This window comes from Macrobrachium nipponense, chromosome 17 (genome assembly GCF_015104395.2).
Source record: "Macrobrachium nipponense isolate FS-2020 chromosome 17, ASM1510439v2, whole genome shotgun sequence".
Lineage (NCBI taxonomy): Eukaryota > Metazoa > Arthropoda > Malacostraca > Decapoda > Palaemonidae > Macrobrachium > Macrobrachium nipponense.
Window position 1 is genome coordinate 24,540,042 of NC_087210.1, and position 22,099 is coordinate 24,562,140.

At 37.9% G+C, this 22,099-nt stretch overlaps 1 long non-coding RNA gene across 1 annotated transcript in view; it reads right to left on the reverse strand.

Annotated features, from left to right (window-relative positions):
* The window catches only part of LOC135196017 (uncharacterized), a 470,069-nt gene that overhangs the window by 139,652 nt on the left and 308,318 nt on the right, over positions 1-22,099 (reverse strand). The window contains exon 4 of the long non-coding RNA XR_010310276.1: positions 11,466-11,523. This is a non-coding gene — a long non-coding RNA (uncharacterized LOC135196017). The remainder of the gene's footprint in view (positions 1-11,465; positions 11,524-22,099) is intronic.

Sequence of the window (22,099 nt, forward strand, 5' to 3'; positions counted from 1 at the left end):
ATTCTCTCACAGGCCATACAAACATTCACTGCTTCCCCTTCCTGTTTCCCAGCTGCCATCATAACCCTAGTCTTATTCACGGATACTCTCAATTTTTTATTCTTGGAAACAATTCCACTGGTTTTTGTTAATCTATGAAGATTATGTTCAATATCTCCAGTCCGTACTGTAGGGACTACAAACATCATTCATTTCCCACACCATTCATGTCCTTTCCTTTCATCTCATAACTTCATTAAACCTACATCTACTTTATTTCCTATTATTCTCATATCACCCCACTTATGAAGTTCTCATCCAGGCATAGCCACATAACACACCCATGACTAACCTTATGGGACTCGAATATATCATTTAAGCCTCCCTGAAACCTATGAACGTCAAGGCTTTGTAACATGGTAAAGAAAACGCTTCATAAATAAGAAAAGTTTCAGAAAAAGCGGTATTTATACCAAGAGGTCCACAGGTAAAACATTTAACTAAGTCACCCCCACTAAGTTACCAGTGGACCCCTTGGTATAAATACCGTTTTTTCTGTAACTTTTCTCATTCATTACCTGCCTGAAGAGAGAGACAGCTGATATCTGAAATATAGTATTTACCTTCTACATTTTGGCGTTTTATGGCTCCTTTCATTGGACGGAATTCTGTTTTAACAGAATATATTTATCAAGTCATTTTGGCTCATTATGGAATCCAATCATCTTTCACTCACAACCAAAAGTCAAGCCCGGTTTTCGCAAGTTTGAGAAAGAGCTGATCAAACTACACCAGCTGAAAATTTAAAATTCCTTTTTAGAAGAATGTCTCAAGAACACGTCCTTCCAAAAATGTACGGATTCGGGAAATGGACTTTGCAATTGAAACCTTTCCCTCTCTCACACAAGACATTCCTGGAAAAGAGAATTGCAAATACGAAGTGCAAAATCTTCTTACAACTCAGAGTGATACACGAAACCCAGTCGAACATTCGTCTCCTCACAACGGACCACATGTACATGTATCTGGGTTCATTTTGTTAAGATAACAATAAACATTCCCGCAAGTTAAATACCCTAATAAACAATAGCGTCTGGAATAATTTTGAAGAAAAGAAAGTTTTAGATTTACCAAACACCCCCTTACCGTAAACCAAAACCTAGTCTTAAACCATGGCTTATCCTTTGCCCTCATACAATACCGGAAAACAAATTTAGATTGTATAATTGCTGTCGATAAATTCATATCTGACAAAACCTACAGCCGTGAAGAGATAGATATGTTTGAAAGGCATTCTACTAAATGTATTAGCTGACCTTAATAAAAACTACCCTGTCCCCCCGTAGATTTATGATAGCCATCCGCTCGCTACAAAAGTTAGACGTTGTAATAATTAGTAGATCCGACAAAGACTGCAAAATCGTGATCATGGACAAAGACTTTTACATGGACAAAGTCAACTAACTCCTTGGTGAAACTACCAATTATGACAAATAGACGAAAATTCCCTTCAAAACCTCCCCACAGATATTTTTTTTCAAGGAAGACTAAATGGCAAAGACAAAAAGAGCAATCACCAACTGGAGAGATTTAGTCATTAACCCTAAACTACCTTACTTTTATGGTCTTCCCAAAACTCACAAGCGTAACCTTCCATATACACCCATTATCTCATGTGTCGAAGCTTTCAGTAATTTCTGGTTGTTAGCGAAGAAACTAGAAAGACGCTTGAATTCCATAATGGGCCAAAATGACAGAAATAAACTCCCCTTTCTTAGGCACATGTTCTCCCAGTCACATTAAACATTCTGAAGATTTCTGTCACAAATTCAGAGAAGCACATATACCACTTCACGACATAATACCTATAAGCCTAGGTGTTGATTCCCTATCCACTAAAGTACCAGTACAGGACGCTCTACAATTCTGAGCAAAATATAATTTGCCCCCAATTCAGATTATTTCCCACTGGCCCTAGATAAAGAAAAAAAAAAAACGGGTGTAGTATGGGTAGCCCTCTAGGTCTAATCTATACATGGAATATTTTGAAACTACAATAATAAATGCAATAAAACCTAAAGATATGGTTTGCATGAGATATGTTAGGATTTTAAATATTCAAGGTTTCGATAGTTTTTTTAACTATCGAAACCTTGTGGAACTAACACCACAATGTAAATTCGAGCATGCCTAAGTATGTTTAAATACTTTATGCCGCCAGACTCCAATATTCACGTTATTTTGAATCGTTCATACTAAATACTTAGAGTTTTCCACAAAATAATAATAATAATAATAATAATAATAATAATAATAATAATAATAATAATAATAATAATAATATGTGGCGCCGTGGCAGAGTGGGTTAGGTCGCCAATGGACTGGTTAAGCAACATTGGGGCTAGTCAGTCGTTGGATGGGTGACCGCTCTCCTCGGCATTGATTCCTTGGGAAAGGATCTTTACCATAATTTCCTCAGTCTACTCAGCTGTAAATGAGTACCTATCCCTGATGGGGTAGGGTCCAGCTATGGGTTAGATAGCAAAACTCAGCAATGATTTTAAGAAATGAAGGAATAAACGACAACGACGTAAATGGAACCTCTGGCAACAGGAGCTTCGTCCGGCAGCCAGGTATTCAACCCAATTGAAGGGGAAGACGGTCAGGTACTTGGAGGTCGTCATCCAGCAACTGAATACCACAACGACAGTAACCAACAGTCTGAACCATCCAGAAAAGACTATACAACCAACTAAGAGGGGAAGACAACCACCAAGATATTCCTGAAGCTGAACCAAGTAAGAGACTCTGGGAAAACATATGGAGCAATCCAGTATCACGCAACAAACATGCAACATGGCTCCAGGAAGTCAAGGAAGAAGAAACAGGGAGAATAAAACAAAGATTCACAGAGATCACGACAGACACAGTCAGACACCAACTAAAGAAAATACCAAACTGGAAAGCCCCAGGTCCCGATGAAGTCCATGGATACTAGCTCAAAAACTTCAAGGCCCTACACCCACGAATAGCAGAACAACTCCAGCATTGTATCTCAAATCACCATGCACCCAAATGGATGACCACAGGAAGAACATCCTTAGTACAAAAAGACAAGAGTAAGGGAAATATAGCCAGTAACTACAGGCCTATCACCTGCCTACCAATAATGTGAAAGTTACTAACAGGTATCATCAGTGAAAGGCTATACAACTACCTAGAGGAGACAAACACCATCCCCCACCAACAGAAAGGCTGCAGAAGGAAGTGTAGGGGCACAAAAGACCAGCTCCTGATAGACAAAATGGTAATGAAGAACAGTAGGAGAAGGAAAACCAACCTAAGCATGGCATGGATAGACTATAAGAAAGCCTTCGACATGATACCACACACATGGCTAATAGAATGCCTGAAAATATATGGGGCAGAGGAAAACACAATCAGCTTCCTCAAAAATATAATGTGCAACTGGAATACAATACTTACAAGCTCTGGAATAAGACTAGCAGAGGTTAATATCAGGAGAGAGATCTTCCAGGGCGACTCACTGTCCCCACTACTCTTCGTAGTAGCCATGATTCCCATGACAAAAGTACTACAGAAGATGGATGCCGGGTACCAACTCAAGAAAAGAGGCAACAAAATCAACCATCTGATGTTCATGGACGACATCAAGCTTGCTGTATGGTAAGAGCATCAAGGAAATAGATACCCTAATCCAGACTGTAAGGATACTCAAGTCAAAACTCAACGCCGGAAATATGATAAAAGCCATAAACACATGGGCAGTGCCAGTAATCAGAAACAGCGCAGGAATAGTGGAATGGACGAAGGCAGAACTCCGCAGCATAGATCAGAAAACCAGGAAACATATGACAATACACAAAGCACTACACCCAAGAGCAAATACGGACAGACTATACATAACACGAAAGATAGAGGACTGCATCAACATCGAAAACAGAGCACTGGGGCAATATCTGAGAAACCAGTGAAGACGAGTGGCTAAAGAGTGCATGGGAAGAAGGAATAATAAAAGTAGACAAAGACCCAGAAATATACAGATACAGGAGAATGACAAACAGAAGAGAGGACTGACACAACAAACCAATGCACGGACAATACATGAGACAGACTAAAGAACTAGCCAGCGATGACACATGGCAATGACTACAGAGGGGAGAGCTAAAGAAGGAAACTGAAGGAATGATAACAGCGGCACAAGATAAGGCCCTAAGAACCAGATATGTTCAAAAAACGATAGACGGAAATAACATCCCTCTCATATGTAGGAAGTCCAATACGAAAAATGAAACCATAAACCACATAGCAAACGAATGCTCGGCACTTGCACAGAACCAGTACAAAAAGAGGCATGATTCAGTGGCAAAAGCCCTCCACTGGAGCCTGTGCAAGAAACGTCAGCTACCTTGCAGTAATAAGTGGTACGAGCACCAACCTGAGGGAGTGATAGAAAACGATCAGGCAAAGATCCTCTGGGACTATGGTATCAGAACAGATATGGTGATACGTGCAAATAGACCAGACGTGACGTTGATTGACAAAGTCAAGAAGAAAGTATCACTCATTGATGTCGAAATACCATGGGACACCAGAGTTGAAGAGAAAGAGAGGGAAAAAATGGATAAGTATAAAGAACTGAAAATAGAAATAAGAAGGATATGGGATATGCTAGTGGAAATTGTACCCATAATCATAGGAGCACAAGGCACGATCCAAAGATCCTTGAAAAGGAATCTAGAAAAACTAGAGGCTGAAGTAGCTCCAGGACTCATGCAGAAGGGTGTGATCCTAGAAACGGCGCACATAGTAAGAAAAGTGATGGACTCCTAAGGAGGCAGGATGCAACCCGGAACCCCACACTATAAATACCACCCACTCGAATTGGAGTAACTGTGATAGAGCAAAAAAAAAATAAATAAATAAATAAATAAAAAAAAATAATAATAATAATAAAAGGAGTACTTAAAGAAGTGAAATTAAAAGAAAATGCCCTTAACTCTAGGCACACATCCTGTCAAGATTCCTAGCAATGTAAGACTGTTATCATTCACCAATGAAAATCTTGGAGATGAAATGTGACTACTCAATTATAACACAAGAAAGGTAACTGACGAGACGAAACGGCTGAAACCGGAATTCGTTCTGAAAAGTCAGCTGTGTGAATTTGCCACACGAGTACCACACCAGCTACCTTAAATATCAAAATAAAATAGAAATAACTACAATACCAATCTAGGGGTTGACTACATAACATGCATGTGTTGTACCAATGAACATTTTGCAATATGCGCACTTGTAGGCAAAGGCAAGTATGACACTTCAATATGCCAAGTCAGTGGCGCGTTCAAAAGAAAAAAACAAAAAACATAACAAACGGTGAGATGATATAATTTGTAGGCACCTACATACTAACTCTCGCGGATTAAGTGTTCCTAAGGGAACTGGACATTTCACAAATTACCTGGGAGTTCGAGAAATTCCTGTCTGTTTCTCTCTTCCTCTCTCAGGAGTGGAATATTTCACTCCTTTTACTGCGAGCAATAGAATCGAAATTGCAATTAGTTAATACACACTCCATAATTTTTGTAGCATTGAGTGTTATCGGATTAACCAGATTATTTGCTTTCTTCAGAACAAACAGGGTTGAGTAGAAAATAACAAGACTCGTAGAAGTGTTTGACTGCGGGCAACTATGATGTGATATGTAATTCATATTTTAATAAATATTTCAGCATATTACAATATAAAAACAAGACCCTCTCAAACAGTAAAGCCGACACGGCTCCAAAAACCGGGTACAGAATGATTCTATAAAGAAAAGTGGAAAGTAAACGGAAAATGTTGGAAGGTAAACAGAATTTCAGTGACCAATGAATGAATTTGTACTGTACCTCGCTGGCCTGTGCTCTCTCTGTATTATGTATGTATATATATACACAGACTCTACTGGTTCCTTTTAACAGATATACATACATACGTACACACACACATACACACATTATATATACATATATTATATATATATATATATATATATATATATATATATATATATATATATATATATATCATATATATATATATTATGGTGGCCTCCTGCTCTCTATAAATAAACAGAACTAATATGCTCTTCAAACTTTCAATAAAGGACTATTCTCGGAGCCTTAGACCAACCATAGGGCATCCCCTCTTACACAATTCTCGGGTAAAACCTAAATCTAGATCCAGGTTGTATAAATACCCATTTTTTTTTTTTTTTTTTTTTTACATGAAAAGAAAAGAATTCACTCTTTCCTTACACTTATTCTTCAATTACGCAGATTTTCAAAAAGTACCATATATGACTTTAAAAAGGGCTATTAAACCCCAGGAGTCAGGATCCTCAGCAAAACACTGTACACTCAAAGAGGAATTTGAAAAAGACCAAACTTTATAAAACTAACAATATTTATTTACGAATTAAAGATAGCAGTAAATGATTGTTGGGGCTAGAAACAGCATTCAGTTACAACAGCACAACACATGGATTCCCCATTCTCCTACACTAACATGCATACCAACAGGAGGAGGGAAAGTCACAGAGGGAGGAAGAAAACAACAAACTCACGGAGGCGAAAAACACAAGCATACGACAGTAGAAGGCTAAGCTAAGAAAAATTATAACCCTTAATTCTACACGCTTATACACAAAATCCAAAACTGTAGAGTATATCTTGAAGATGATGCTTCCGCTTACCATCAGCAACTCTTAGCCTCTAATACACCTGAGCGTTACAGGTCGATAAAATACTGTTTCTTATGTGAGCTTACCGGAGATAAGTCTCCCTACGTCCATCACAGATCACAGTTTAAGTCAACTCCGTTGAATACCATCAACAATCCCCGCAGTGTCAGTGGCACGGCAGCGTCCATATTCACGCTAAACAACATTTATGTAATATTTACGCTTACCAGAGGTAAGTCTCCCCAAGGGTGATGTAACGCTCCACAACAGCGAAGAGGTCCGAGGAAAACTGCTACATGGGTGAACGTCGAGATCAAAGCTTGCAGAATAAATGATGAGAGTGCCATCATATAGTACAGGACTTAAAAGGGCAAACAAAGACGATGAATAGCTGAATATTGTCCTGCCGCATAACACCCACAGGAAACGGCCAGTAGCCAAGCAGAGTCCAGTTGTGATGCTTTATATATATAATAATACACCTGCCGCAAGGCAGTCCGACGGGCTGGCAACAGCAGGGCTCGAACATGCAGTAGACCTCTCACTCAAACAGACTGGGGTGGAACTCTTTGTAGAGGCGAAAATTACCTATACAAAATCTTCGCCGATTCACCCAACGACTTAAAAATATGAAAATAAAAGAGAAAATTATCCCCCATGGGTGTGTTACCAGTAACAAGCGAAACACCCAGCGGTCGGAAAAAAAAAAAAAAAAGAACAGCCCAAACCTTCGTTTAGCGGCAAAAAAGTAAACAGAACTGGAGTATAAGAGTTACGTTCCTGGGCTTAAATATTTAAGTTAACTTTTCATGACAATATACATAATATATATATATATATATATATAATATATATATATATATATATATATATATATAATATAATATATAATCATGAATGATATTTTAAAACCGTTGACAACTCCAAAACCCCACCCCACCCCCTCTATAGAATAACAAAGAATAAAAGTTGAATATTAACTAATATACATAACTGTCCTTAAATCTTCTAATGGCAGCAATAGAAACATTAAGTAGGAAAATATGGAATGACAACACATTCCTCCATGTTATGGAAATACGCATTAGTGACATCGACTTTAAATGCATTGAAAAACGAGGAACTTTTCTTTGCCGAATGGGCTTCAACACAAGGTTCTAGAGAAGCCATTCCCAAAACTCCTCCCCATTTGCTCCCTCTCAAACTTAGCAGTTCTCTTGAAATCCATCAACTCAAAAGTATTCTTACTCCAGTTCCATTCCTCCTCCTGCTTCAATATCCCTCACCTTACTCCCCAAAGTAAACTCGTCTGGGTCCTTGAAGAATATTGATAGAATATTTACATAAGGCTGACAAGACCCACGCTTCTCTAGGACCCAAATCAAGTTCATGGATCAGACTTTTATTCAATTGTGTTTGATTTCTTGAAAAGCTTTTAGGAGTCTCTAAAAAATTGCAGCGGAGTCATCTCGTCGGAATAATCTGTATATGGGAGACCGATGTGGATAGTTTTCCACTTCCAGCTTGATGTGATTGATGCCACAATCTGTACATTTGAGGGTATTTTATGTTTTGCACTTAAAAATTAATTCAAGAAAATTCTCGCTTCATAGATACCGAGCCCAAGGAAAAGGCATACCCTGGATTGTTACTACTATTTCCTAACACCAAATACAGGATACCTGAGCGTTTCAGTGTACAAAATCTCAACAGCAGTGGTCCACTGTGATGAGTATGAAATAATGGAAATATGAAGAATTTTATCAGAAACCATACAACACTCTGAATCCTCTAAAACACTCATGGATAATAGATAAAAGAACAGTATCATTATACCATACTTAGTCATGGTTAAAACAATATTTTACAGGAATGAATCTGAATGGAGGACTTCCTACAAATGAATGTGACGCAAGGCTGCGTTTAAAACCGAGTATTGCAAAAAAGTTAAATGAAGAGATGACATCAAAATGGACAAGCAAATTGTCGAATGAAAACTATCAGACAAATACTACAAGGAGAGGAGAAACACCAAGCACGAATTCCCCTATCCGCATGCATTAGTAATATCTAGAATGACCTCTGCACTACTTGATTTCTTCATGATTCTTTGACATTCACCACTGGAAAATTGGGGTTTCCTCATTCGGTCTCTAGATCAGGACAACCGCAGATATAATTATGTTCTTTCATATAAACTGATTAGCTTATTGGTTTATATGTTTTTTTCTTGTAACGTAGGTCAACAACTCATTCCTTGACAAAACCGACAGAACTAATAACATAAGAAAAACGGTGCAACAGCAAAATATCTACCAGTCCGATAGATTTAATCGAAATTTACACACGGAAATAATATAAAGTGCTTATCACAATTCATTATTATCGTCGTGTCATCGGCTTCTACCACATAGTCAACACTTTAAATTCGAAATTCGAAAAGAGATTTCTTGTGCCTTAAAACATACAAAATGATAGTCTTCTGGTTGCTACAATACATCAAATATTTGACACGTTTGAATCGAGCGTCTGTGGTAACCCCGTAATGTTCGGATTATTCTACCTCCCCTCCAGATCAGTAGTCATGGTCCAATCTGGCAAACAAACTAGGCTAACTTTCACATTCCATATTAATTGCACCATCAGTGAGTCCCGCCTACAATAGTTGATACTATCGCTATAATAATATAATATATATATAATATATATATATATATATATATATAAAACACAATATATATATATATATTATATATATATATAGATATATTAAAATACATATTTAAATATTTTAAAATACATATTATAAATATATATAATACCTATATATTTTATATATATATATATTATTATATATTATTATAATTATATATTATATATATATAATATATAATATATAATATATATATATATTGAATCCTCCAGTGTTCATGTTTGCCAGCTACAATACACGTGAAAAATGAAAATGAATTTCTTTATTTAGTTATAAATCACTCTGGCCGTAAACTCATGCAACACAATATTTCATTCAACTTGGAAATCATTTGTATTTTAATTTCATGCAACTTGCAGTTCATTACTATTCATTACTCCATCCTACTTTTCAAATGATCTATTTTAGCCATGACTTATCAATAAAATGCACGCACGAATTAAACAGAACACGTATACTGATAATATCCTACAGCCGAATTCCATGTTCAGTATATGGAACGTGTTTATTTGTTCATTGTAGTAATGGAATCCAGAATTTATATATCCATACAATATCCGTTTCAGTCGCAAAAATTTACTATATTAACGTTAACTACGGAAATTCATCGGGAATAGGTGTTGTGTGTACACACACAAACAAACAAACACACACACACACACGCACACACACACACACACACACACATATATATATATATATATATATATATATATATATATATATATATATATATATAATATATATATATATATATATATATATATATATATATATATATATATATATATATATATATATATTCTAACGAAACAACATAATTTTATGTTCATTAGTCCCTTCTTTAGTTAACAAAGATATATTAAAATGAATTATAATTTTTCAATAAACGTCTTTCCTTACAGATTTCGTAAAATCAAGTTCCATTTGCTAAGAATACTGGAGCTACTCTTTTGAATTCCGAAGTAATTACTCTGCCATTAATTCCTCTTTCCTTTTAACTTGCAATTACTCGTGACGGATACCTAACTAAGAACGAATTTAAACCACCACATTATTTCCTGTCATCATTAAAAAAGACAGACAACAGATACCTCGGGCACATGGTAGCAGGTGATCAGTCGGAGACAGCACATGGTTAAGAGGAAAGGGCAGACCATGCACCCATCCCACATAATTAAGGTACAGTTATTGACAATTAAGTTATAATTAGGTAACGCAACTGGCCGAGTCAGAAGAACGAGCACCGTAAGGACCTCCAAAAGTGAGAGGATAAAAATAAAAGCAAGGATATGGACAGGCAATACAGATAACGCTGGCTTCAAAGAAAGAAATAGAGCGAGATAGAGAAAGAAAGTCGGCCACGACAGCTTATCTGTCTCCTAATCTACCTTACTTGATTATTAAGGACTAACTGCAATCATAATTTTATTGGTGATCTTTATTCTATCAGGTGAGATCCCCTCGCCACAGGTTACAACTTTCCAGATAATTCTTATTCTGAATGGACATGAACTTAAAATACTTAGTTGGAAGAAATGTAGCCTTCTTCAGCCTTGAGTAGAATGTAAATCTTGTTATTTACTAATAAAATAAAAAGTCAGTAAAGCTCCATATGAGAAATTACACAGTCAACCTGTTGTTGTTTATGTTTAAGTTGGTGTTATGCTAGCACGGTCTCTAACTAATAGAGCAGTCAGAAAGCATATGTAGTATATAAAGTTTTTGCCTTGTCCGAGTTGCCCTGAAAATTATGATATCAGTACCATACGCTTAAACAGGTGGATAGCGTGCCACGTATATGAAGGCGTCATCAGGCGATATCATAAAAACAAGAGCTTGCATTTCTGTAAAGGTTCATAACAATGAACTTCACTTAGCAGCAGATGTCGGCGAATCTTTGAGGTAATGCCTCTCACACTGTCCCTGAATCTCATACAGGAGACGATCAGCTTATGAACGACCAATATAAGTATGGTATTAGCAGTACTATTTAAAAATAAGGAAAATATTGATAACACTCACGAAAGGCATTCCTGTGGCACTGGTGACACTCGCCTGGCACAACACAGCAATTAGTAACCTGCAACAACAAAAGCTCAAACATTACATTGCCTAGACGGTTTAAAGGGAGGTCAAATCATTATTTTACATTACTTGAAAATACTTTTATAATAAAAAAAAAACTTATTTGTGCAGGTCTCCTTAAACATCTCGGAAACAAAAACTGACAAAATGCGGAAAGAACTGAAGACCTTTTTGTTCTCTTTGAATGTCCAGAAAAAAAAAAAAATTTTCTCCACAGCTCAAATTTCCTCATAACAAAGAGGCAGCGTTTTAAACAAAGGGAACGCAGTGGGCGGTTGAGGAGAGTTTAATATCCTTTTTAATGGAACTCTGAGACCTGGAGTGGGTGCCAGTTTGGAAAAGCCGGTATATTTTCGGAAGAAGCAAGGGAAAGGTGGGCTTGTGTTCAACAGGAGGGAGTGCTTTAGCGTGGGGGTGGCGAGATATTTTTAGGATATAAGGTTGGGATTCGACTGAGTGCAAGTAAAAAGTATTTCCTTCATTTTTCGGGTTAAATATCTTATTGAAAGATATTGAAAGGAAGCACAAAACAAATTAATGTTTAAATAAACTTATCATTATCATCAATCATCTGAGGCTCAGGCCGGATATAATTTTCTTTTCCCATCAAATTACTATTTTTTAATAAAAACTCAATTTAATAGTAAAAGCCGATCCAGTTAATCAGGAGATGACTCGATTAAAGAAACGGCGCAACTGCTTTTCATAATCGTAGCATAAAAGTAGAAGACAGGCAAAACTAGTATTGCACCCTGTATATAAGGAATAACAATTAAATTTTCCGTGATATACCACTACATGTATGAAAATGCTGACATAATCAATAGCTATGCACCCAAAGCAACAAACAACTAGTTCTCTTTTATATTTCAATTCCTCTTTTTTATCTCATAATTATCCTCGATGGTGCATATAGCATCCTCTCTCTCTCTCTCTCTCTCTCTCTCTCTCTCTCTCTCTCTCTCTCTCTCTCTCTCTCTGTTCTTGTGATTATCTCCCAAAACAAAATTCATCCAAGGCATGCGTAATGAAAGGTAGTCTTTTTTCTCTCATTGTCATAAACAGATATCAATTAGAAAAGTAATATTTAGTAACCTACTTATATTTCATGCTAAAATAACAGGCAAGTCAATCAACACTGAACATTAGTTATTAAAAAGCAAGGCAAAACAGCTCTAGTTAAACGTCGCAATAAATTTCACTATGCTATGACTGGACTGAAGCAGTTATAATGCATATGATAAAAAATGAAAAGAAAACAAATCATTCATTATATTTGCTCCAAAATGATGGATTTCCTTCGAAATTTCCGTTTTACGTTTAGATATATATTTCACATTTTGTTTCAAATACTTGCTAACAGAAATGATCCTATCTTCGTTTCTGAGGAATTACTTTATGCGTGAGTGCTTCTGCTTCATTTCAAGGCGAAAATGTTTCCAAGCAAAGATAAAAGCGGAAATTTTCTTAAATAACTAAACTAATTAAGAACTTCTCAGTTGGGGATTAAATCTCCATTTGGACTTCGCGAGATGCTGTCTGCAGAGATAGATTTTTTTTTTCCATTCGAAAAATTTTTAAACAATCGTCCTTTCAATTTATCTTGTTCAAAACAATGCTGAAGATATAATAATAATAATAATAATAATAATAATAATAATAATAATAATAATAATAATAATAATAATAATAATAATAATAATAATAATAATGAACCAAACAAAAACTTCTTTCAGTTTTCTTCTGAAGATTGAAAAAGAAACCCACAAAATTACTGTGTACAACGTGTTTACTTATAAGTATTTACATTTTATTTTACTCCACACTCGAGTACTTTCAGGCCCTATCTGTGGCCCATTTTCAAGAGATGTGTAGGTTGTCAGCCTGGGTCAAGGTCCAGCAGTCTTCTGGAACTTCTTATTGAGCTGTCATTTATGTGATGGCTGTTCTGGTTTCCTTGAGAGTTGCTAATCCCCTCCTCTCGCTCTGATATCCTGAGCTAATGTTCAATGGGATTAACCCTTGTTAAGTGAGTGGTCACCAAAGGACTGTCGGGCAGAAAACCTAATCTCCAGGTCAGAAGGGTCAATCTTAGCTTCTTTTAATATCAAAGCTCGGCTTATGTGATCTTCTGAGGTAAAACCTTTGTTTCCTTCTATTACTTTAATCTCTGATGAGTGCTCCTTCTACTTACCCTCCTATGAGTGATTTTATTGTTTTTGTCATTTTCCCAACAATGCCTAGCTATAGCACTCCCCTGAGAGTTAAACGGTACTGCCCTTCTATGTTCTTGGATTCTAGTCCTTATTCCCCTACCTGATTCCCCCACATATTCGGGGGAATCAGGTAGGGGCAATATCTGGAAACCAGTGAAGACGAATGGCTCAAGAGCGCATGGGAAGGACTGATAAAACTAGACGAAGACCCAGAAATATACAGACAGGAGAATGATAAACAGAACAGAGGACTGGCACAACAAACCAATGCACGGACAATACATGAGACAGACTAAAGAACTAGCCAGCGATGACACATGGCAATGGTTACAGAGGGGAGAGCTCAAGAAGGAAACTGAATGAATGATAACAGCGGCACAAGATCAGGCCCTAAGAACCAGATATGTTTAAAGAACGATAGATGGAAATAAAATATCTCCCATATGTAGGAAGTGCAATACGAAAAATAAAACCATAAACCACATACCAAGCGAATGTCCGGCACTTGCAAAGAACCAGTACAAAAAGAGGCATTAATCAGTTGCAAAAGCCCTCCACTGAAGCCTATTATTATTATTATTATTATTATTATTATTATTATTATTATTATTATTATTATATTATTATTATTTTTCGGATGGAGACCCTCTTGTAGGCATGTTTTGTTAAAAATGATTGCTGCTTCAGCATTATTAATATTGTAGAGAGTCTTCTCTATTTTTCTGATGACGGCTTTCTCGTTGTTCCTTAGACTGGCGAGCAACGCACCAAAGGGCATGGTAAAATTCGGTTGAGTCATTTGGTTTATTATCGCTTATACAATTCCCTCTCTCTCTCTCTCTCTCTCTCTCTCTCTCTCTCTCGTCTCCCCTCTCTCTCATCTCTCTCTCTCTCTCCCCAACGCGACGTTTCTTCTTGATCCGCAGGACATTATCAAGCGATGACTGCTGAGGGACTAAATTCGAGTGCTTGTTGTTTGAGATTAAGCTGGCCTTGTGCCAGCACTGGCTCTTGCTCGTAGAGTAGCCCGTAGGAAATCGAGTGACGACTCCTTACTCTTATATCGTGATGTTGCTGGCTCTCTAGTACGGTCTAGAGAACCTCTACGGCAGGTTGAGTTTTCATTGGTTCCTGGGAAGTTGACTCATACAGCGAGCGTTTACGAGTCTTGCAGACCTTCTCAGACGGGGGATATCACTGGGAGCCTCTTGATTGGCTTCTGCCTGAGTGACGTCACCCCTGGTATTGTTCTCATAATGTGTTTCACGTCCGGTGTTTGTTTCATGTGCGCTGGTACTTTCGTTGGGGGGAGGGGTGTGGTCCTCACACACGTCGGTATCAGGAACGGTTCTTGAGTGGTATTAAGGGGAGGCTTTTGCTCAAGGAAAAGCAGCGCTTCTAGGAGGCGCAGACATCGTGGGTCAGGGGCTCTCCCGATGATTTTGACATTCCTGATGATGTCGTCTCTCGTGATGTCTTGCTGGTGTACTGCAAGGGTGTGCTGCCTAATGGAGCCCTCCTGGGCATGGCAGGAGTTCCTTTTAGACAGGCGCATTGTCGTCATGCCGATGTAAATCCCAGGGCATCCTTGGGCGGGGCATATGTATCGGTAGACAACGTTGGACTGCTTTAGGGGGTCTCCTACGGGAGTGCCCCTGACCCGCGACGTCTGCGCCTCCTAGAAGCGGTGCTTATCCTTGAGCAAAAGCCTCCCCTTAATACTACTCAAGAACCGTTCCTGATACCGATGTGTGTGAGGACCATGCCCTTCCCCTCCAACTAAAGTACCAGCGCGCATGAAACAAACACTGGACGTGAATCATACGAGTCACCTTCCCAGGAACCAATGAAAACTCAACCTGCCGGAGAGGTTCTCTAGACCATACTTGAGAACCCGCAACATCACAATATAAGAAGAAGAACTCACCACTCGAATTGAGCAATAATTCTCATTATTATATATCTTACGATGATGGCAGAGAAGCGGCCGACGTCTCCTGGCCCCCAACAGGTGGACCCACCCTCCCTTGACGACCAGGACTTCCAGAAAGTCCAAAACAAACCGATAAAAGCCCTTTTGAGCATCATCAACCTTTCCAACCCCTCGACTTCAGCAGCACCTACCACGACTTCTCAGGCACTCCCCAAATTCAGAGCAGTAAACCAGTAAGACCAGACATCCTATGCAGCTGTTTTAGCCCTTGAAAAAAAGTACCCAAATGCACAACTTCAAGCCTGACCGAACCTGAAGGGGGAATTCATCATTACCCCGAGAGAAGTACAGTCGGCAGAACTCTTGAAAACGGATCCCTTATGTCTCTTGTTGGACCCAGCTGCGAAAATATCGAAGGTAATGATCTGTAAAGTCGCCAAATATGTCTCTATGAACCGAATTTCGGAATTGCCAGGCATAATGACTGCTTCACGTTGTACAGTGAAGAACAGAGACGGAACAGAAGAACAAACTTTGAAAGCCGAAGCCACATTCAAGGGCGAAATACCAGACTGCATCAACCTTGGGATCCTTGGAAGCTACAAGACCAAAGCCTTTATTCCTGAACCTCTCAGGTGTTTCAAGTAGAGAAGATTTGGAGGATGAAGGGCATTTCCCCATCGCCAGCAAGACCTCGAGAACGCCAGCCATCGCCCCTAAGACGACCACCAAGCGAGCCAAGGATTGATCCCAGGACAAATCTGCCTCCTCCACCGTACACTCCTCAACCTTCCCCTGCACAACGTCCCAATCCCCGTCATTACATCCCCAATCCCTCATCCTTTCCTTCCCTCCAACCTCCCAAACCCCTTCCAACGCCCCCAACCCCTAAGGTTATTCCCTCAACCCTTAAGTTTATTTCCCCAACCCCTGCATCATCGATTCCTGCTTTAAGTGTTGAGGCAGGAACTCAAACTGAAGAGTCTCCCGAAGAAATCGTCGAAGAAATGGTAATAGAAGGACCCACATACTGTGAAGCATCAACCCAGACCGAGGAAAAGCCAGCAAAACAAATAGAGAATCAGACCAGGAATTTAGCTACAGTGTTTTTCAAGCTGGCGATGAACGAATGATACACCAACCAGGTCCTTCTCACCTCCTCAAAACTTTATGAACTACTACAGAATACTGTGATAGATGCAAAAACAAGTCATTCAACTACGCTGGCGAAGGAAATACACTCTGAATGTACTATAGCAAACAACATACTACTACCGGATTGCCTCCTCGGACCAGACTACCGTATTGATCGTCGAAGACACCTCCATTAATTGCTATAAAGGCTCACCTCATATCCTTAAAATCATCTTTCCACCTGCAAAATATTCATATGACCTACGGGCTGCTCTTGAGCAAAAGCCCGTGCTGGCATAAAGCCAGCTGAATCTTGAACAACAACAACAACAACAACAACCACTCGAATTCAGTCCCTCAGCAGTCATCGCTTGATAATGTCCTGAGGATCAGAAAGAAACGTCGCGTTGGAGAGAGAGAGAGAGAGAGAGAGAGAGAGAGAGAGGAGAGAGAGAGAGAGAGGAATTGTATAAGCAGTAATAAACCAAATGACTCAACCGAATTTTACCATGCCCTTTGGTGCGTTGCTCGCCAGTCTAATCAACAACGAGAAAGCCGTCACCAGAAAAATAGAGAAGACTCTCTACTAGATTAATAGTGCTGAAGCAGCAATCATTTGTAATCAAACATATTATTATTATTATTATTATTATTATTATTATCTTATTATTATTATTATTATATATACATTGCAAAACTCCCGGTTCAAAATAATCCCTGGAGTCCGGAAAACCTACGCCAAAACTGAGCAATTTCCTCCAAGGCTTACTTTCCCTCATAACTTGCATTCCTATCATTCCTAAACTTAGGCATATATATATATATATATATATTATATATATATATATATATATATATATATATATACATATATATATATATATATATATATATATATATATATATATATTATATATATATATATATATATATATATATACATGTATATATATATATATATATATATATATATCATATATATATATATATATATATATATATATATATATATATTATATATATATATATATATATTATAATATATATATATATATATATATATATATATATGTGTATCTAAAAAAATCACCATAACGTGACTGAAAATCTTCAAGTAATCAAAAGTCCACAATTATGTAAAATGTGTATTAAAAATACATAAAAGACGGGAGCTTTCGTCTACTTGATCAGTAGACCTCATCAGACCGTAACGATTTTTCTTTTATTCAAAAATTATATACAAAAAAAGTTACGAAGGGCAGGCAGGACTCTGGAAACGTCTCCAAGGGAGATAACCACCAAAACAAACTCTCTTAATTATGTTATTCCCTCGTTCAAATGTCTGGCCAAAAGACGAGCCGATCGTCGTGGTTGAACTACCTCCTCTGTGTGTTCGGCTGTTCCCTCGTCCAAAACGTCTGCATCGGCACCTGCAATGGGGTTCTTCCTTCCAATGCCGGGCTGGCAGGGAAAGAGAGACAACCTGGGCAGTAGGTAGTGGTGCAATCAACGTCCTGTTCTAATATTTACAGTTTTAAGAACCAAATAATTTAAAAAATGCATCCTCTTGGGTAAATGATTTGTTAAAATCAAACACGTTTAAAATATTAATAAGAGCCCCTTCAACCTACTCTGCGTCTACTTGCGTTATTATCTTTGTAAATTACTCTCGCTCTTCCCAGTCAATTACATGCCCTAACTCTAACGTCCCCCATGTCTGGCAACTGAACTATATTTCGATCCCAACCTACATGATCGCTTATGTTCCTCTAATCTTATACCTAATCCCCTGCCAGATTCCCCATAATAACCCTTATTGCAATCTTTACACGGTACCACATAAACTCCAACGTCATCTTTCCTTTCTTTTTTCATGATTCCTAATCAACTTGATTTTAACGAGGTATTATACCTAAAGCTAAATCCAACCTATTTTCCCTATTCTGTTTTAATAAATGTTGCACCCTTTCCAAACTATGATGATAAGGAAGCGGATACACTGACTACTTTTGAATTCATATTTCCCGGTCGGTGGATTATAAAAGTTTTTTTCTAGCCTTGGTAAACGCTTGGTCAATAAAATATTTTTTGGGTATCCCAGTCTTCGTGAAAACCTCTCTTATATGTTTCATTTCCTTGTCTATGTACTGTGGATCACAAAATTCCGAAGCCCTCTCGTTACCATGTTGACGATTACATTAGACTTTATACGTTGGCTATGGTATGAATAAAAATGAATGTACATTTCTGCATTGGTGTCTTTTCTGTATACACTAAATGTAAAGTTAAAAGTAACAGGGTCATGGTGAACCCAGAACTGTCCAAAAATGGCAAATTATTGTCGACCTTCAAATTCAACTGAAAAGTTAATGGATGGCATCAAGTATAACAAATTCTAAAAAACGATTAAACTGAGTAACACTACCTTTATAAATCAAAAAGATATCGTCAACAAATCTGACCCACAGAAAAGGCTTAATGTCCTCAGGACAACGGCTAACTAAATCAGCTTCAAACAATTCCATGCACAGATTAGCCAACACTGGAGATAATGGTGACCCCATAGCTATTCCGAAGTTTTGTCGGTAACCCTGCCCTCTGAAGCTAAACACAGTTGAACTAACACAAAGCTTAATCAAATCAATTAAAATGTCAACAGGAATTGTGGATTAAAGCTACCCTCCCTTTCTTTTTCCTTGAGTTTGTTTAAAACGAAATCTAATGGGACATTTGTAAATAATGCATTAACGTCTAAACTAATCATTTTGCCCTGCAATGGCCTATATTCCGTATTCTCTCAATAAAATCTGATGAATGACGTAAATGAGAAGGGGAGAATTTACCCAAGAAATTAGAGGAACATAAGCGATCATGTAGGTTGGGATCGAAATATAGTTCAGTTGCCAGACATACGTTAGAGTTAGGGCATGTAATTGACTGGGAAGGAGCGAGAGTAATTTACAAAGATAATAACGCAAGTAGACGCAGAGTAGTTGAAGGGGCTCTTATTAATATTTTAAACGTGTTTGATTTTAACAAATCATTTACCCAAGAGGATGCATTTTTAAATTATTTGGTTCTTAAAACTGTAAATATTAGAACAGACGTTGATTGCACCACTCCTACTGCCCAGGTTGTCTCTCTTTCTCCTGCCCAGGCATTATTGGAAGGAAGACCCCCATTGCAGGTGCCGATGCAGACGTTTTGGACGAGGGAACAGCCGAACACACAGAGGAGGTAGTTTCACACGACGATCGCTCGTCTTTTGGCCAGACATTTGAACGAGGGAATAACATAATTAAGAGAGTTTGTTTTGGTGGTTATCTCCCTTGGAGACGTTTCCAGAGTCCTGCCTGCCCTTCGTAACTTTTTTGTATATAATTTTGAAAAGAAAAATCAGTACGGCTGATGAGGTCTACTGATCAAGTAGACGAAAGCTCCCGTCTTTTATGTATTTTAATACATTTTACATAATTGTGGACTTTGATTACTTGAAGATTTTCCAGTCACGTTATGGTGATTTTTTTAGATTAACTCGTCCACGACTAGCAACAATGGTTTTACCTGGACCCATATCTTTTGAAGACCAAGAATGTTTAAGCTTATACCGAAGGACAGTCAGGAGGTGGACGTCTTTTTTGAGGTGCAAGAATCAACTTAAATTCCTGAAAAGATGTGAAGAAGAGTTGGTGATGCCGAAAGACATATGGCTCCGTGGTGGCCTCCTCTTTTAGTGGAGAGGCTTTCTCGGATTTTCAGCGCTTGTTTCTGAAGGATAAGATTCTGCAGTGCCAAACCGAGTGTGAAGATCGTCACTTCGAGCTAAGGCGGTTGCAGGCTGAGCTGAGGAGTTTGCTTCAATCAGATGTGTTTGAAGGCACCAGGCGGAGAATGGGTGAGATAGCCTCCCGTAGGGGAGTGGTGCATTTTCGTATTTTAATGGATAAATTAGACAGGTTATGTAGAAACTCACCATGGTCGAAGGTTTTTTGTTTTTTTTAGGGAAGGTCTCATTTTAAATCTATCTTCACTTGTTTTAACCACTGAAGAAAAAGAAGCCTTGTGTTTAGGGTTCAATTTTTGCATGGGTTCTGGGGATAATTTTTTAGTTGAAGGACTAAGCATTATAAATAGATTCAATTATCAAAATCAAGATTCTCAAATTAATTTTTTAAAGGGATGTTTGGCAGCTTGTGCTATTGAACCACAGAAAACAGTGTTACCCCGCAGACACAGAGATGCAATTAGCAGGTTGGGTAGAAATAAAGAAGTTAAAATTATGAAGGCAGATAAGGGTGGGGCAGTTGTTATTATGAACATTGATGATTACAATAATAAGATTTTTAGATTATTGGATGATGAAAATACATATACGAAGCTTGTATCGATTCCTTCGATTAGTGAAATACAGAAAGAATTTAACAGGCAGCTTAAGGCTATCAGCAGCCGGGTTATGGATAGAGATTTTGCGTGACAATTTATTAAAATGACTTCTGATAAGAATCCGTTCCTTCCGTATTTTTATGGCATACCTAAAGCACACAAACCGGGGTGCCCATTGAGACCCATAGTGTCAACGTGTGGTGCTCCTCAGTCAAAGTTAGCTAAATGGTTAGCTACGATTCTGAGTAATTTCTTGGGTAAATTCTCCCCTTCTCATTTACGTCATTCATCAGATTTTATTGAGAGAATACGGAATATAGGCCATTGCAAGGGCAAAATGATTAGTTTAGACGTTAATGCATTATTTACAAATGTCCCATTAGATTTCGTTTTAAACAAACTCAAGGAAAAAGAAAGGGAGGGTAGCTTTAATCCACAAATTCCTGTTGACATTTAATTGATTTGATTAAGCTTTGTGTTAGTTCAACTGTGTTTTAGCTTCAGAGGGCAGGGTTACCGACAAAACTTCGGAATAGCTATGGGGTCACCATTATCTCCAGTGTTGGCTAATCTGTGCATGGAATTGTTTGAAGCTGATTTAGTTAGCCGTTGTCCTGAGGACATTAAGCCTTTTCTGTGGGTCAGATTTGTTGACGATATCTTTTTGATTTATAAAGGTAGTGTTACTCAGTTTAATCGTTTTTAGAATTTGTTAATAACTTGATGCCATCCATTAACTTTTCCAGTTGAATTTTGGGAGGCGACAATAATTTGCCAAATTTGTTTTTGGACGTTCTGGTTCACCATGACCCTGTTACTTTTAACTTTACATTTAGTGTATACAGAAAAGACACCAATGCAGAAATGTACATTCATTTTTATTCATACCATAGCCAACGTATAAA